This window comes from Poeciliopsis prolifica, unplaced genomic scaffold, assembly GCF_027474105.1.
Source record: "Poeciliopsis prolifica strain line A6 unplaced genomic scaffold, Auburn_PproV2 SCAFFOLD005, whole genome shotgun sequence".
Classification (NCBI taxonomy): domain Eukaryota; kingdom Metazoa; phylum Chordata; class Actinopteri; order Cyprinodontiformes; family Poeciliidae; genus Poeciliopsis; species Poeciliopsis prolifica.
The window spans coordinates 9,726,115-9,742,240 of NW_026562380.1; the positions used below are offsets into that span (position 1 = coordinate 9,726,115).

The 16,126-nt window shown below is 39.1% G+C and overlaps 1 protein-coding gene across 5 annotated transcripts in view; it reads left to right on the forward strand.

Moving 5' to 3' along the window:
• Window positions 1-531: 531 nt before the first annotated feature.
• The window catches only part of marchf8 (membrane-associated ring finger (C3HC4) 8), an 86,488-nt gene continuing 70,893 nt past the window's right edge, over window positions 532-16,126 (forward strand). For 2 of the 5 annotated variants that reach the window (XM_055029310.1, XM_055029312.1), the window contains exon 1: window positions 532-688. The gene's annotated coding sequence lies outside the window, so the exon portion shown is untranslated. The other 3 variants (XM_055029313.1, XM_055029315.1, XM_055029311.1) reach the window with 3 other exon arrangements.

The following is a 16,126-nucleotide window of genomic DNA, read 5'->3' on the forward strand; positions in this document are numbered from 1 at the left end:
GTTTCTCACCCCCGCTTGCTGTGTCAGGATTAGAGACTGAATTGTTGTAAAGATTTGATTTAATCTTCATTTTAAGTTTAAAATGCAAAGAATCACATTAAAGGGAGGCTTTGTGCTCTACAAAGCAAGTATAGACAAACAGACCAATGAACGCCTGTACAATGTGTTAAGAGTCTGGGTGGGAGAATGTCTTTTTTGTGAGCTCATGCTAGTTGCATGAAAATCATGAAACTCTAATGTGACAACAGTCTGTAGTCAGAGGCTTCTTAAGATTTGTTGCGTGATTGACTGCTGCTGCAGCAGTCAGCACCATCAACAACATCCTGAACATAAAATACCTTTCAAACAAATTAAGGAATTGAAAATGAACCTTGGTTTCATTTCGTTCACGCAGCTTTAGAAGGTGGGACCAACAAATGTCCTCTAGTTCCAGTGTACATTTATTTCATCCATCACTGCGCCCGTCTGGTTTGCCATCCTAATCTGCCTCATCGCCGCACGCGCGTGCGCCCTCGTGCGCCGCCTGTCCTTTAAATATTCCTATCACTGCTTTCTTTGCGGATGTATTTCTTCGTCTCTCCTCCACCCCATCTTCAACGCGGAAGTCAGTTACGCACCGCCTCACACAGCTGCTCGGCGGGGACCATGAAATAAACAAATCGTCGTCGCTCAGCAGCCCGACGCATCGGTGAGTCTCTCGTGCGCGTGAGTGTTTTATGGTTTTGAACGTGAACTGAGGCTTTGTCCGGTGACTCCGTGTCCGCTGCGCCTCTGTGTCTGATTAAATCCACCCGGAGGCGGCAGAGCTGAGCTGAGCAGAGCTGAGCTCCGTCCGTCCGTCCGTCTGTCTGTCTGTCGGTGGTCCGCGCGGTTCCGGGCTGTGATGAGTGTCTCGCGGCTTGTTAAGGGCGCACAGACAGTCGGTCTCCGCAGCCTGTTGTCATTAAGGTAGGCAAATTCAATTTACCAGCACCGCTCTGCAGCAGCAGCAGCGTCGCTCTTTGTGTCAGTTCGCATGTCTGTCCCCTAATGAATTTACGAGCGGAGCTTGTTCATTAAGCCGCGGCACAAAGACTTTTTTTTCTTGTTGTTGTTTTTCCCCTCGCCTGTTTTCTGTAACAATTCGACGTCATCGAGATCTCGACATGGTTCTTGGTGGCATTGTTAAGGAGTCACTTCTGTCATAGCGCGCGTTTCTGTGGAAATGGATTATATTCCAGAGACGCGCTGGGTCCGAGCTGAGGATCAGTTGTTCTCAGTGCACTTGCTTTTCACATGGACTGTTTTCCCCCCTTTTAGTAAAAAATAATCAGTTAAATATGTAACGAGGCGCACCGCCACCCCATTGTTGTCTCATTATGAGCCATATTAAAGCTTGAGGAGCGCCCTGCATAGCTGCACTGCTGCTACATCATGCAGCCATTGAAAACAAAAGGCTATGAGCTGGGATTCCACTTGTTTTATTTCATTTATTTATTAACTTTTTTCCCTCTGCTTGAGTCCAGTAGCGGCGCAGTGACAGAAAATCTGACACAATTTGACTCTCTTGAGTGGTGCATAAATGGGAACTAATGTTGGCTTTAATTTAAGATTGCTTCTTGTTCCTGTTCTCTTTCTCTTGTGGTTGCAGAATGCGTTTAAGAGATGCACAGGTAGTTGCGAATCCAATAGAGAATCAACCACTTGCCCCTTGGTTTGAATTTTATTTAGATCGAAAAGTGATGGATTTGATCAAATTAGCAGTCTTTTCAGATCAGTGTTTGACTGATCTGAGGAAATCAACAAAAACAGCAGTCAGGTTCTGATCCCTGGCTTATTTGGTTGATTGGTGGATCTGTAGTCTTCCATCGGCCTGTTCCTTCATCTCACACAGCTCGTTCTCTCTCTACTGCATATTCATGTGATTAAGCATTTTTGAAGCGCTGTTGTACTGTAAAGCTGTGTGCTCTCGCTTCCTTTTTGCACATTACTATTGCATGCATTTGCTTTGCTGCTGGTGGTGCAAACCTCTTTTCCTTTTTTTCCTTCTATCAAAAGTGGCATACCATGGCCTGCAGCCAGAAACCGATTCCTAAAATACAGCCTGTGCTGTGATGCCGGGGCTTGGCGTCGAGGGAGAACTAGCTGTGGCTGACTGTGTTTGTGTTGCATCACTGTAGCCTTCAGTGACGCCTCTGCCAGTGGTGTAAAATACTGAGTGCTTGTTGCAGTTAGACAGCTCAACGTCCTGTTGTGTGCATGAGTTTACGCGAGGATAAGAAAAAGCTTTTTTCTCTTTCATTTGTAATCTCGCCATCTTGTTTGGTGCACAAAATAAAGATCCATTGCTTTTTCATAAACACTCAAGATTTTGACTTGAAAAGGCTGTTTCAACAAAAGCAATGGGCATTTTCCTTTTCTCAGCTGTTTGAGCCCGAAGCTTATTTCTCTCCGACAAACTTAATCAGGAAGACATTTGTTCTCAAAAAAGGAAATTGTGGTGTCATGTTTATGAGTAACTTTTGTTTTTCGTTGTCATCTTTAAATGTGTGGATACTCACTATGATTACAGCAGCTAAACATGCAGACTATAAGATTTTTCTGGGACTCTAGTTAGTAAGATGGTCCATCAAGATTCCTTCTCGTCTCGCATAACACCAGCCCAACTAGTTTTATCTCTCCAGAAATGAAGCATTTCAGGTTTCAGTGCCTGAGCCTTGGAATGTCATGTATAACCTTTAAATATTTCAGATTTTGTCCTGTTGCAGCTACAGATATGTTTTTTTTTTGAGAGAGGAACACAAAGGAGTGTGTCATTGTAATGTTGGAAGAACTGGATGCATTGTCTATAAAACTTCACACAATGATAAGGAACCACCTTTGGAGGATGCCTCTACCAGTTTTGCACAAGAATAAATTAAATTTTACCTCTGGCATGTCTTTTTTTCTTCTCCTTTTCCTTTTGTTTATAGATATAAGAAACAAACAAAAAACACTCTATTTTTGAGATTAAATTACCCATGAGTTGACTCTTTTTAGTATTTTTGTTACAACTGAAGGTAGAAGTTTGCACTGGATTGTATTTAGCTGTATCTGTACCTGAGTACCGGGGATAAATACAAATGGATGCCACACTTTTCAGATTTTGATCTGTAAAAAGTTTGAATTGTCATGTAAATCAAATGGATGGTTGTGTTTGTAACATGACAAAATGGGAAAAAGGTGCAGAAGCTGAAAATCGTTTTAAAGGAGCCGTCTATAAAATCTTTTATTAGGACTAAATAATGCACATTGATATATTCTTCTCCTGGTTCCTAACTCTTTCTTTCTTTCTTTTTTTTTTTAAATTACCTTGTTGCTTTGTCTTGACTGCGACTGGTGATGATGAGATTTCACCTGTTGCGGCCATCACCGTGCCGTGATGTGGTGTCATCTATTTCAAGACGAAGTGAGCCGTCTGCAGTCTCTAAAGTCATCAGTCGCTGTGACACACCAGCCGCAGAGAGGAAAAGCTAACATAAAGCCGTAGTTAAGATTCTAGGCAGGAGGGAATGGTGGCTGTTGCTGTTAAGCTTTTCAAACCGCAAGGAAAGAATCTGCAGTCTTAATGGACTGTGTCATTATCAGCTGGAAAATAAACTTGCCATGTCTGTGTTCAAGTAAGGCTTGTGAGGAAAGTAATTGCAGGGCGGTACGCATGCAGCTGCACTCAGATGGCAGCTCTTTGTCAATATCTGTTGGCACTGTAGAAAACAATTGTTTTTCAGGGTGAAATGTGGCATTTTTTTTTTATACAATAGGAAACGGCGTATGGCTCTGACAGTCTCTGCTTTATTGTTCAGTGCAACTTCAATCAAAGTCAATTTCACAAGAAAGCTGCAAACATTTTGACTTTCAAAATTGTTTACAAGTCTGCTCTGGTCTTTACTCTGAAGCTTTTATTTAGTTTTGGCCAGGTGGTTTGAAGGATCCCACGGTTTGATTTGTTTTTTTTACTCATCACTAATTTACTTTTGGTGGTTTTCTTTTTCTTTTCTTTTTTTTAAACAATGAAGGAGTCAGACTATATATTTTTTTCCGAAACCGACGAAGACAGACCAGAGCTTATTTTTCGGGTTGCACATTTCTTGGTCTATTTCCTTGATGTTGTTTCAAGTAAATTAACACATTAACACAAGTAAATTAACACACTGCTTTAAGTTAAATCCAGCATGTCAGAACACACTTACACTTCCTTTTTCTCAATTTCACTTTGATGGAAGGTGTAATAATGTTGGAGGTAATTGCACTACATAGCTACTGTAATGATAAAAACCGTTACTAATCAAGAATATATATTTTTGTTTTATTGTGTTTGCACTTCTATAATTAAGATTGTGAAGTTTCAGAAGCCCACCTGCAGTCTCGAAGCGTGGTAAGCTGCTCTAAACCCCTGTCGCCTCGCTCTCTGCTTGTTCACTTGTAAAATAATATTGACTAGATTCTCCAAGGCGACAGGAAATTGATGGAGCCAACAAAAGTCAGTTTTCTTGCATATCTCATTCTGCTTTGTGTGTGTGTTTCCTGGACTCCTGGTCAGTTGTTGGATTAAGAGCCAGTTTTTCACTTTTGATGTTGGACACCCTGTTTTCCTTCAGTTGTTTGGACAAGCTACAGTCACGGTTTAAAGAAAAAATTATACCCCCTTAATTTTTATTAGAGAAAAAAATAAATAAAATGCAATAAGCCCAATGACACAAACAAGAAATCCATGTGTGGTTTTGCACACTTGAAGTCAGACGTTTTTACTTGGTAAAGACCAGATAATTTAGTTCTCAAAATCCCAAAACTGTCATGGGGTATATTTTCTTTTTATAACGACTGTATTTTATAAATATTACTATCATCTGGCTGTCAAAATTGTACTACTTGCTATGCAGACTTGGCGGGCCCATTTAACACAAAGTCTGCCACCTGATCCAAGGCTATAACGGTAGGGCCATGTCTCCTGCTCGTTTTGTAACATCAGTGTCTTGCTTGGCTGTAACATAATGACACGATAAGGCAGCCAGAGTGCTCCTCTCTTCTGGTCTGCTGTTCTCCCGTGTCTCCTCCTAGCCGGGTAAGGAATGAGAGCATCGATCCGATCTAATGAGTCCTAATCTCCAATGGATGATGCCATACGTCCTGCAAATTAAACTTCAGAGTAACGCTAATAGATTCGGTTAAAAACATAAGTAATGCTTTGAAAGGTCAATGTTTTTGTTGATCTGTCGCAGAGGATCTTAAGTAGCTTTTTGCAGTCCAACTTCCAGCGTGTGCACACTGTTGCAAGTATTTGCGTGTTGCTTGGTTGCAATAAAATTGTAAAGTGTGCGATAATGGTGAAGGGATGTTGAACTGCTACCATACATCAGTTGAAGACAGGTGCTGGCTCAGCTGAAAAAAAATCATGGAGTGGCACTGCTGCAATGCAAGTGCAACATTGATGTTGTCATTAGAGCTTCCAGGCTCACCCAAGATTTGTGTTTGCTGAGAACACTGGGCCAGGAAGAGGGCACGGAGGCGTCCAGTGGCATATAATGGCATCCTTTTATTAAGCTCTTTCTTTTAAAGAGATTTGTTTCCTTAGCTGTGAATTTCAGTGTATCCCACTGGTATTTTATGTGATAGACCAGAACAAAGTAGCACAAAATGTTTTTACCAATACAAATAAGAAATCTAGTGCAGTTCTTTTAGACTATTTATCAGGAACAGAGCCAAGAGTTTTGGAATATGGTTTTAGAAAATCATGAATGCCTATAACCATCTTTGGCTGTGTCTGACGCGCTCTGTGACCTTTAGCTGTGATCTGTATCAGACGTGGGTATTATTGACCACAGACAGATGTCATCCAACAAGCTGAATAGTTTTGTTATGTAAACTGTGGCTGAAGTGGCTGGTTGGAGAATATTTGCTGGTGGGGGAAGAACCCTTTAAAAAAAAACTTGCTGTCAAGAAAAAAAACAAGCACAATTTCCTTACAGCAGACCTGAAACAATGATGAAAAATTAAAGAAGATATGGTACATTTTGACAACGTATGCTAAAGAGCAGAGGCAGAAGGAAGGACTGAAGATGCCTCTGAATAGTCGTGGCAGAAGTATGAGGCAGCATCAACCCAGCTGCTTCTGCAACACCAGCTGCCTGTGAGTTAATAAAGAGGAACAATGGTTGATTAATTAGGGTGTCTTGTTACTGTCAATAAGGTGCAAGCCATGTGTGAAAACATCTAAATAACTAAAAACAACACAGCTTTTTATTCATAATAAAATTCCTAGTTCTTTTTAGAAATTTTTATTCAGATCTGCTAACGTGGAAGTTTTGAAGTAAACCTATCAGAGACATAGCTGAGAACAAATGGTTTATTATTCCGCTTTTTTTTTGCTAGGTATTAAAGAACACAAAGTCCAAACTGCACATGAGGAGCTTATAGAGCTGGGAATTTCTTTAATTGCAAACTTCTCTTCCTGCTTTGTGGCCTGTCGTGAGGGAAGCGGTGTTGACGTTTTTATTATTTGCAGAACGAGAACTTGTTTAATCTCAGGTGTTTGAATGTCACAAGGTGCTTGGAAAGCCCGATGTCATCTGAGCCACCGCTCTGTTATGGGAAGGACCACCTGCAACATTCCTCTCTCGTGTGTGTGTGTGTGTGTGTGTGTGTGTGTGTGTGTGTGTGTGTGTGTGTGTGTGTGTGTGTGTGTGTGTGTGTGTGTGTGTGTGTGTGTGTGTGTGTGTGTCAGTGGTTCTGGAGAACATGAATCCTGTGATAGTTAGAATCTGATTGCAGTTAGGGAACGACCTCCCTCATCGACGCAGCCCCAACCATAGGCCTCCAGTCAGATTGACTTTCATCACTAAATAATCAATCCATTAAAATGGATATGGAAGCCTGTAGCCTAAAATGTTATGGTGATCAGCCAAGCATAATCAGCACATTGTAAAGAGAAAGCCACTGCAGGGTCAACAGGTGTTACATTGCTGACAAGGGCAGGTTACTGAATCTCAAAGCCAAACTTATTTTTAATGCTCTGTGTTTGCTGGAGTTACAGGCATTTTAAGTGTTTAATTTTTATTATTGCTGAATATTACAAAAGTATCTGCACAACTGCCTGGAACCAATATATTTCTGGTAGATCATTCCATTGGAATGAAATAACAGTGTTGCAGTTTTGTTTTGTTGTAACTGTAACTTAATGAGCATGTATTGATTTTTTTTTTTTTGTTGCAAAGTTTCACCTGTGTTCAATTTTGTCGCTCCTTATAGCTGTATTCACTACCATTGCTAAAATTGAAAAAGCAACAAAGTCTCAAGGAAAAAGGAGCTACTAAAGTAAATAATTGATACAGAATAAACATAAAAGACCTGTTAAGATTAAATATAAGAACATTTTGGAGTATCTGGGAAGTATGTGGATAAATTGCTGACTACAACGTGGAAATGACTTAATTTAGAAGGTCCCTGCCTTTATCGCCTTTAATCAGTTTTGACTATTCTGAACTTACTGCTTGAGTTGTAATACTTTTGTTTTGAAGGGACACTTTCTGGTTTAACTTTCTGTTTAAGGTTTAATGGCAATTAAAAGACAGAAGATAAATTGTAAAGGAGCTTATAAAATAAATCTCATAGACAAAAAGTTAATTTTTATTATGTAATTAGGAGTGCAGACACTCCTGTAGTCATCATCTTCTCAGTCAGAAGTAAACCTATTAGAGACATAGATGAGAACATGAACATATCACATCTCCAACACACTAATCTAAAACATACCGGCCACATATGCTTAATTTCTACTCTTTTTAGCAAAGGTTGGTGTAGATTTAATTGTTGGACCCTCCCTCAGTCTTCACGACGCTCGGGAAGAGTGTGGCAGATGTCACAGTCAGACAGCTGGGTGGGACGTTAGCTCTTCTGTTTGCAAAAGCACACAAAAAAAACAAACAAAAAAAACGATAAAACATCCTGGTGACCCCGCCAGAAGACCCCTCTTTGGACTGTGAGAGGGTTAAAAAGCCAGTTCATTTTTAGCTAGCTTCACTTCATAGTTGGATTTAGCTTACAGAAAGAGCGCTAAACCTGCAGATGTACAAAGTAAACTGACAAACATGTAGGTTTAAGACGGACATGTGCCCACCCCAGCAGGTACATGTGGACTACTTGCAGGGTGATTTGGCACTAAATAAAAAAATGATCTCCACAATTTTGTGAGTTGTAAATGGGGTTAAATAATAATAATAATAGAATCCAATAGCTGAAATATTGGCTATTCCTAGTATATTTCATCTGAATATATTTTTGTATATTCAGATGAAATGTCATGACTCATATTGTAAGTATTCTTTTTAAGGAAGGTGTTGCTAAAAAGACTTATTACCAAATCAACTTTTAAGTCTACCTTTCGTTTGAAAAAACATTCAAATTCATGTTCAGAAATGCTTTCTTGAGCCCATAGGGAAACTTAATAATTTTTTTTGATTAATTCATGATTTATATATTTAATATTCCTGGTTTCATTTATTTATTTATTTTCCATTTTTGTCATCTATTTATTTTTTTAGTTGAGGCATGTTTGTGCTGGGGAAATGGGAAAAATTGGGTTTTCCAGAGATAAGGTCACATATCAATTTTTTTTAACTTCCTCTGTGAAATTATTAGTCATTCATGTGCAATTTACTTGTCTGTTTGTATACAGTGCATGTATAATCAACTTCAAATGAACAAGAAAATCCCAACAGCCAAACTCGGTACTGACTGTCATTTCATTATAAATTTCAAATGAGTTTTTATTACTAATGGCTTCTCGAGCTTATAACTATTGCTGCTGGTGTTTGCAGAGCCAGTGGCTGCTTTTGCTGCCTGTAATTTAAATTTGCACACATTCATCACTTAATTCTCATCATAATACATTCCAAGCAGAATTAGACACTTACAGTGGCAAAAATAAACCTTCAATCCCCGCTCTACTTGTGAACAGAATTGCATTTCTTAATTAAATTCTTAGTCTGTTTTGGTTATTATTAACTTAAATTCATTCTGCTCTAGCCTTTATAAATTGCTTTCAAAATATGGCTTATTAGATTTGTGAATACTTTTTCATGTTTTATGTTATGCAGCTGACTTACCACTCAGCAGTCAAAGCACTTTTGACTGGTTTTCATGTGGTTCTGTTTTATCACCTGTGCCTGTTTGTCTACTGCAAACCTTTTCTCGTGTAGATATTTACGCGTTTGTTATACGTTGAACTCTTCTGATCACTTCATTAGAAGATGAGAAATATTTGGAAGTGGCTAATATGTTAAACATTTGAGCCAAAATAAATGGAAGATGTGGTGAAATGAAACCTGCGGCGTTATTGGTCCGTGTACCTAAAGGTGAGCGTGCAAAAGAAAACCGAAAACATTCACGGTGCAAACATTTTATGCTGAGGAAATTGACATTTAGGAAAACCTGAAGAGAGTTCACTGGCTGGTTCCAGTTTAGTGCAAATTCACAAGTAAAGTTTATAAAGCACTTTTCACAGACAGTCACAAAGTGCTGTACAACAAATCAATTCAGTTGTGGATGTCTATTTAATGATCATTAGCATATGCATCACATTGTTGCATGTTATTTTCATTGGGCTTGCTGCAAGCTTTTTACTTTCTACTATCAGGCCTCATATAACCTTTTATCTCAAGACAGGCATCTTGATTTTATTCTGAAGATACAAGTATTGTCCACTGTGGATTGAATTAAAGAAAATATATTTCAAACAGCATGAAAGCTGTAGAAAAAGCCTCTGACTAAGATGGTTGGTAGTGTGCTGCTTAAAGCCAGGAACCTGAGTAACCCCAGGCAGGTCATTTGAGTAAATGACTGTTGTATTGACCTGAAACAATAGATGACCTCAGGAAACGACTCTTACAATCTATTCATCTGAATATTTTTCATTAGACGCAAAAGCTTGTCTCAAAACTCCATAGCTCACTTCTAAATAGAGTAAGAATTACATTCTCTAAACATTTAGATGTGAAATCCAAAGAGAAGTCCAAAACAATTGTCTGACAACAATCATGTGACTTTACCATAGTGTAAACGGGAACAATGTTGTTTTAACAAATGTTACAGTTTGACTTCATTTCTTAGTTATAGTTGCTTAAAAAATAAGGGATAAACAAAGTAATAATTCAGCTGTTATTTCATGAACTGAAAACTAAAACATGAGGTTAAAGTATTTTTTTTAGTGTTAATTAAAGATCAAGCCTTACTCTCTGTTGTAGTGAGTAAGTACTTAAAGCGTTTAAGTACTCTTGCTTGCAGTGTTCAACAGTGTTCAGTCGTCAGAGAAAAATAATGTGCAGGAAGGGCGTCCTCAAACAGAATTACTGGAAAATTCAATAACAAGGCCAGTTTTTGACCCAAGGCCACAAGAACCTTTTTTTTTTTTTTTTTTTAGCAAAGGGTCGTTCCATTACAACTAATGTTTACCTTTTCTAATCAGTGTCCTGATTTGTCCGTACTCTTCTCCATTAGACTAACTAGCCACTTCTCCAACTGTGACACGGTGACTCAGCTGTGTTTTGCTACTGGATCGAGTACCGGCCTCTCAGACTGTCTTGGTGCCTGGTTTCCTGACATTCAGCACAGGCGCCCCCACGCACACACACGCACACACACGCACACACACGCACACACACGCACACACGCACACACACACACCGGTTCACTTTTGTTTTGTGCTTCTTCGTGGAGCAGTGCGGTGGGCTCCAGCTGCCCACCGGTCCGTAACTCCTTCACAGAATTGGATTGTGACGTGAAGCAGGGAGAAGACAAACACCAGCCAGGAGGACAGACACACTTGGCTCTTGCTGCTGAAGTCAAAACTATTTTTAAGTGTGAAAATGGGTTTCGGTTTCTCCTTCATTGGTGACTTTGTTGTTTCATTTCCTCATTCCTACGCCAAAGCAGGCGCTTTTTTTTTTTGCTTGAATGTTGATCAAAAAGAAAGACGCAGTCGTGGTTCCGAATCCATCAAAGTGTTCATTGTTCAGCAAAAATTACTGCTTATTTATTAACTTTTGGTTAACTTCATCCTGTTTGGTTGGGTTTTTCTCCAGCAGCAAGTGTTGTACAAGTTTTTCAAGGAATCAAGTAGGAAAGCACCAAATGAATGCCTCATTGCTTTTCAGTGAAATTTGGACATCCGACACCATAACCGCCATGACTCACTGTAACAGCGTGTTCCCTGGGAAAAAAAAAAAAAGGAGTAATAATTCAGATTCATGAACACAAACTGGAAGAACAATAGATGTGAAAGTACCAGGAAGAAAGATTTTGGATTTTTGCAAGTTCAAACTTACTCAAGTTATCTTGAGATCAAAAATGCTTGAGAAGGCTTTCATTAGGATTGAGGTGTGTTGAATAATAAAGTTTTGTTTATTTTTAGCAAAAGTACATTCAAGTGGAACTGCAGATACTCTAACCTTTCATATTTTAATAAAACTAGGGGAAATTCTGCCATCTCCAGCTTTGAAGGAACTTAAAGTATTTATACTAAAACATTATTTTACCTGATAAACCAACACGATGTCATGCACAACTATTTTCTGCAATTGTACTTACCGCTGCAAGTCTTGTAAGTTTGCCTCTTATCAGTTTTACACATCCGGAGATTTTTTGAAAAGCAAAATCAGAAAATTATCTTGGATTGGTAGTTTGACAATTTTGTTGCCCTGTATTCTCCATTGGAAATAGGCAGGACCCTGACTGGTACAACCTGCTGTGTGAATAATCTGTTATTTGTACATTTAGTGTCAATCTGCTGCTGAGTGAATCATTCTCGAGTCTCGGCAGGTTTCTGCCAAGACAGCCCCATGTTTTCTCCATCCTTCTTCTGATCAGCTTAAGACACAAATTCCTGAAACCTGAGGCTGCCACCACCATGCATCGTGTCGTAGTCACCTTTATCGGCAGTTTGTTTTCCAGCCGCATTCAGAATTTTGTCATGAGGTCAAAAACCTCATTTTTGAACTCATGACATGCAGAGAACCGTCTTTTACTTTTGCTTGGTAAACTGCATGTCTTCCCACCTCTTATGTTGTAGTCTTTTCCATTTACAGGCAATGAATTGAACAGTGCTCTGTGATATGGTCAAAAGATATGGTTTTATAACCTAATCATTATGCTGTTTTGTTCACTAATGTTCCCTTTCAAAGCCTCTCAGGTTTTCACAGGACAGCTTTATTTATCATTTACCATTTATAAACGAGGTTACCTCAGAAGGCAGTTGGTTGGTAATCTTATGAAGGAATAAATACAGGAAGTCGCTCACTATACGTACGAGAGTTTTGCAAAGAAAAATGTCTTGGGAGTTTTTGGAACCAGACCATAGGCGGCTGACTGATTTAAGTCAGTCAAGGCAATTTCCCCTTTTTCTATTAATGAGACTGAGAAATGACCATTTAGTTTGAGTTTCACTTTGAGGTGATAACGTCTTACTGTAAATACTTTGCTTATGGTTTTTCAGGGCTTTTTTTTACTTGGTACTGTCCATCTTAGACCTTCATTTATAGGTCTAAGATGACTCAAGCTTCACATCCTAGATAGATATGAATATAACTTCAATTCAGCAAATGTATGTTGAAATTATAAAAGCTTCCACTTGTTGATCTTTATGCTCTTTGGATTAAGCTGCAGCATTGCTTTTCAAGTGTTTAGGCCAAACCTTTGCTTTTCTTTTTTTATTTTTATAGCAATCAGTGCTGCATGAAAAACCTCTCCAAACAGTCTCTGCTGTTTGACTCGCTGAAGCTGCACCTGTTCGCTCTCTGTTGCTCAATCAGGATATCAGCCTTGGCTAAACTCCCAAACATGTAAATGCAAATCTGTACTTGTGGTTTTCGGGTTACATCTGTAGCTTTGGGAGATCCTACTAACAAGTTACCAAGCTGTGTAACAAAGTGCTGCATTGAGACGCCTTCAGCTGAATTCATGCACTTTGTTTCTCCGTGTTGCTTTTTAAACCTGCCTGCATGCACTCTGGAGCTCTTGCTTCCTCTATTCTACTTCTCCCTTCACAGCATTTACTGGTACTTTGAGATTACAAAAGCGGCCTGCTCGGTGTGTCGGTTTATCTACTGAAGCAGTGACTAAGTGTTAAGCCATTTCAGTTTCTGTCTTCATACTGAAGAATTATGTTTTTGCTTTATTTTCCTCTTTTCATTAGCTTACCAAATATTTTATTCTGCTTTTCCTGTGGAATTACTACTTATCCTGCTTGTGGTTCACCCAGAGTCTGCTTGCTTTTCTTTTCTTGTCAGACAGCTTTTGCACAAAAACACGCGAATGTCTTTGTGTCATGAAATTCTCTTTGAGTCTTCAAGCGACTGTTTCTTTTCCTTCTAACTGGGGCTTTTTTTTAATGAGTCTCAAGTGACAGCAGCTATTTTTTTTAAAGAGAGAACAGCCCTTTATGCAGCTGGTTGAGCTGTTGCATAGTCTGCTGCTGGAGTCTTTTGTCAGAAACATGTTATTTGAGTGCTGCAATTATCTCTAATGAAAAACAAATTGTCATCAGATTTGATTGAATCAGATTTGCTTTAGTCTTTGTGAATTAGTTTCAAACTCTAATTGGCTTTTGTTGGATGAAAGCAGTAAACGGCAACAATGCACTTTTGTGGGGCTTAGAGAGACTTAGACTTAGACTTGACTTTATTGATCCCTTGGGAAGACTCCCTCAGGAAATTATAGTTACCAGCAGCTCACAGGCAAAAATGTGGCACACAGTAAGCATACACAAAAGAATGCAAAAAAATACAAATTAAATACAAAACAAAGAATATAAATACAACACAAAAGGAAATTATAGCAATTTGGTGGATAGATTGACCAGTGATATGGTATTGCACTGTATGGTTTGGCCTGATAAATATGGAGTTCACATTTGTAGAAAAACTACTCCTTCTTCCCTCTGTCTTGTCACCTCCGACCCCCCAGTGAGGAGTTGTACAGTCTGAAGGCGTGGGGGACAAAGGAGTTCTTGAATCTATTGGTCCGGCACTTGAGAAGCAGTGGCTGCTATCGTCCATGATGTCCAGCAGTTTGTTCAGTGTCCTCGCCTCTGCCACAGTCACCAGAGAGTCCAGCTTCATGCCGACCACAGAGCTGGCACGCCTGATCAGTTTGTCCAGTCTGGACGTGTCCTTCTTGGATTTGCATTGTTGTTTGCAACAATGCACACTAAAACAAATTCAACTTTTGGGCAATGTACTTGCAGGCAAGACTAATATAATCTGCTCCTGGTATTGTTTCTTTCCAGCTGCTGAAAGTACCAATACAATAAAGCCACCAGACAGTCTCCCTGCAGGCTCTCTCAGTTCTTTTGGTTTGTGTTTTGTTGGCGGTCTTGAAACTTAAAGGCACCACTGCACTGCTCAGTGAACTTTTCCATCTTGTTTTTTGAACATTTAGGGAGCCTCTCACCCCCATTGTTTAAAGATTGCACTGTCAATGAGTGAAATATTTTCAAATACATTAGATTTTAATCATATCTTGTATTTTGAGTTATTTGGGAAGTCATAGAAAAATAATGCAGGTGTACCCCAAGATACTATATAAAGAAATTGCCTTTTTGTGTCCTGGTGCTGCTGCTTAGACAGATTTTTTTGCTTGTTTCAACGCCGCCATGTCTATATTTGGAGTCCTGTGTGGCATTGTTTGATAAATCTTGTCTCATTTTAATTATGAACAGCATAAGGGGACATCATGTAGCTCAGGGACAGAGCAGTTGCATCGTACATGGCGCCAGTCTTTCTCATTCAAAAAAAAGTTATCAGATCAACTAAGCAACATAGCTTCAGAACTATTTCAACATCCAGAGTTAGTTTTGTTTCTGATATAAGCTGAGCAAAAAACAAAAAAGCTGCACAAACATTGAGGTTCGGCGATAATGGAAAAAAAAGTAATACTAGCACTCAAACAAAATGGATTGCTATGTCTCATTTGCTGTTTATTTTTGATTTCACTCATAACCATGATCAATGTGCTGCATGGGGTTGTGCTCGGCATTTTGTAAACACAGCTTGTTGCTTTTGATTAGGCTCGTGAAGTTCGGAATTTGTAGGACTATTGAGTTAAATAATGTGACTGGTGAAAAAGCTACCGACTGAGTACGAAACTAGTGGAGGAGCAACAAAACGTGCCTCCTTGAGATTAACAGCTTCCCACAACAAACTTGGAAGCCATTTACATGGCAAATGATGTTCTGAGGAACATCATTAAGAAAACATTTCTGTCCCGCAATTGCGAACATAACCATGGGGAATTCATAAAGCACTATTGAGACTTAAGTTGACCTGTAATTGATGGTTCTGGGCAACTTGGCAACACTTCAGTTGTTTGGTGTGAAACAAAGGATGAAAACATGGAAATGCACTTCATAACCACTGCTAAGTGAAATGAAGGATCTGTAAGACTTTACTCTTCTAAACCCCTTTGGGAGCATTATTAGAGTGCATGGCGTCATCATCTCCTTAAAAAAACACCAGGACTTTTAACCTACTAATCTGTTGGGTTCAACTAATAAACTGAAAATGGATCATGAACAAATATTTTCAGCCAATAGTTACCTGAAACATATGACCAGGTAAACATGGAAAAGATGCTAGCGCAAACGTTTTTATCATTGTCTCAATCCTGCAGCTCTAAATCCAATAACGCTGTTGGGTTGAAGGGGGTAGTTTCTCGAGATGACAGAGGTTTTTTCTACTGATTAAAAAATACATTTAATTTGGGTAAATTTGTTTGAGCTCTTGTAGCATATGATGCTGCAACAAAAGATTGATCTTGAATTGAACTTTTAACACAGGGTGCAAGTGTGCAAAGTTCTTTACTTATGCTTTTATCAGGCCTGACTTGCTTTTCTTTTCTTTTTTATCTTCATGCCAGATAATATTTAGGCTCCATGGTGGCAAAGTTGGTGGAACTGTTACTTAACAGCAAGAAGGTCCTGGGTTTGAATCCCAGCCTGAAATCTTTCTCCATGGTTCTCTCTATGTATTTTGTTTTTGGATGAATGTTTGATATAGAAATTGGGTATGAGATAATGGCTAAATGTATGATGGGCCTTATTTTCATATGATCAACGCTCTAG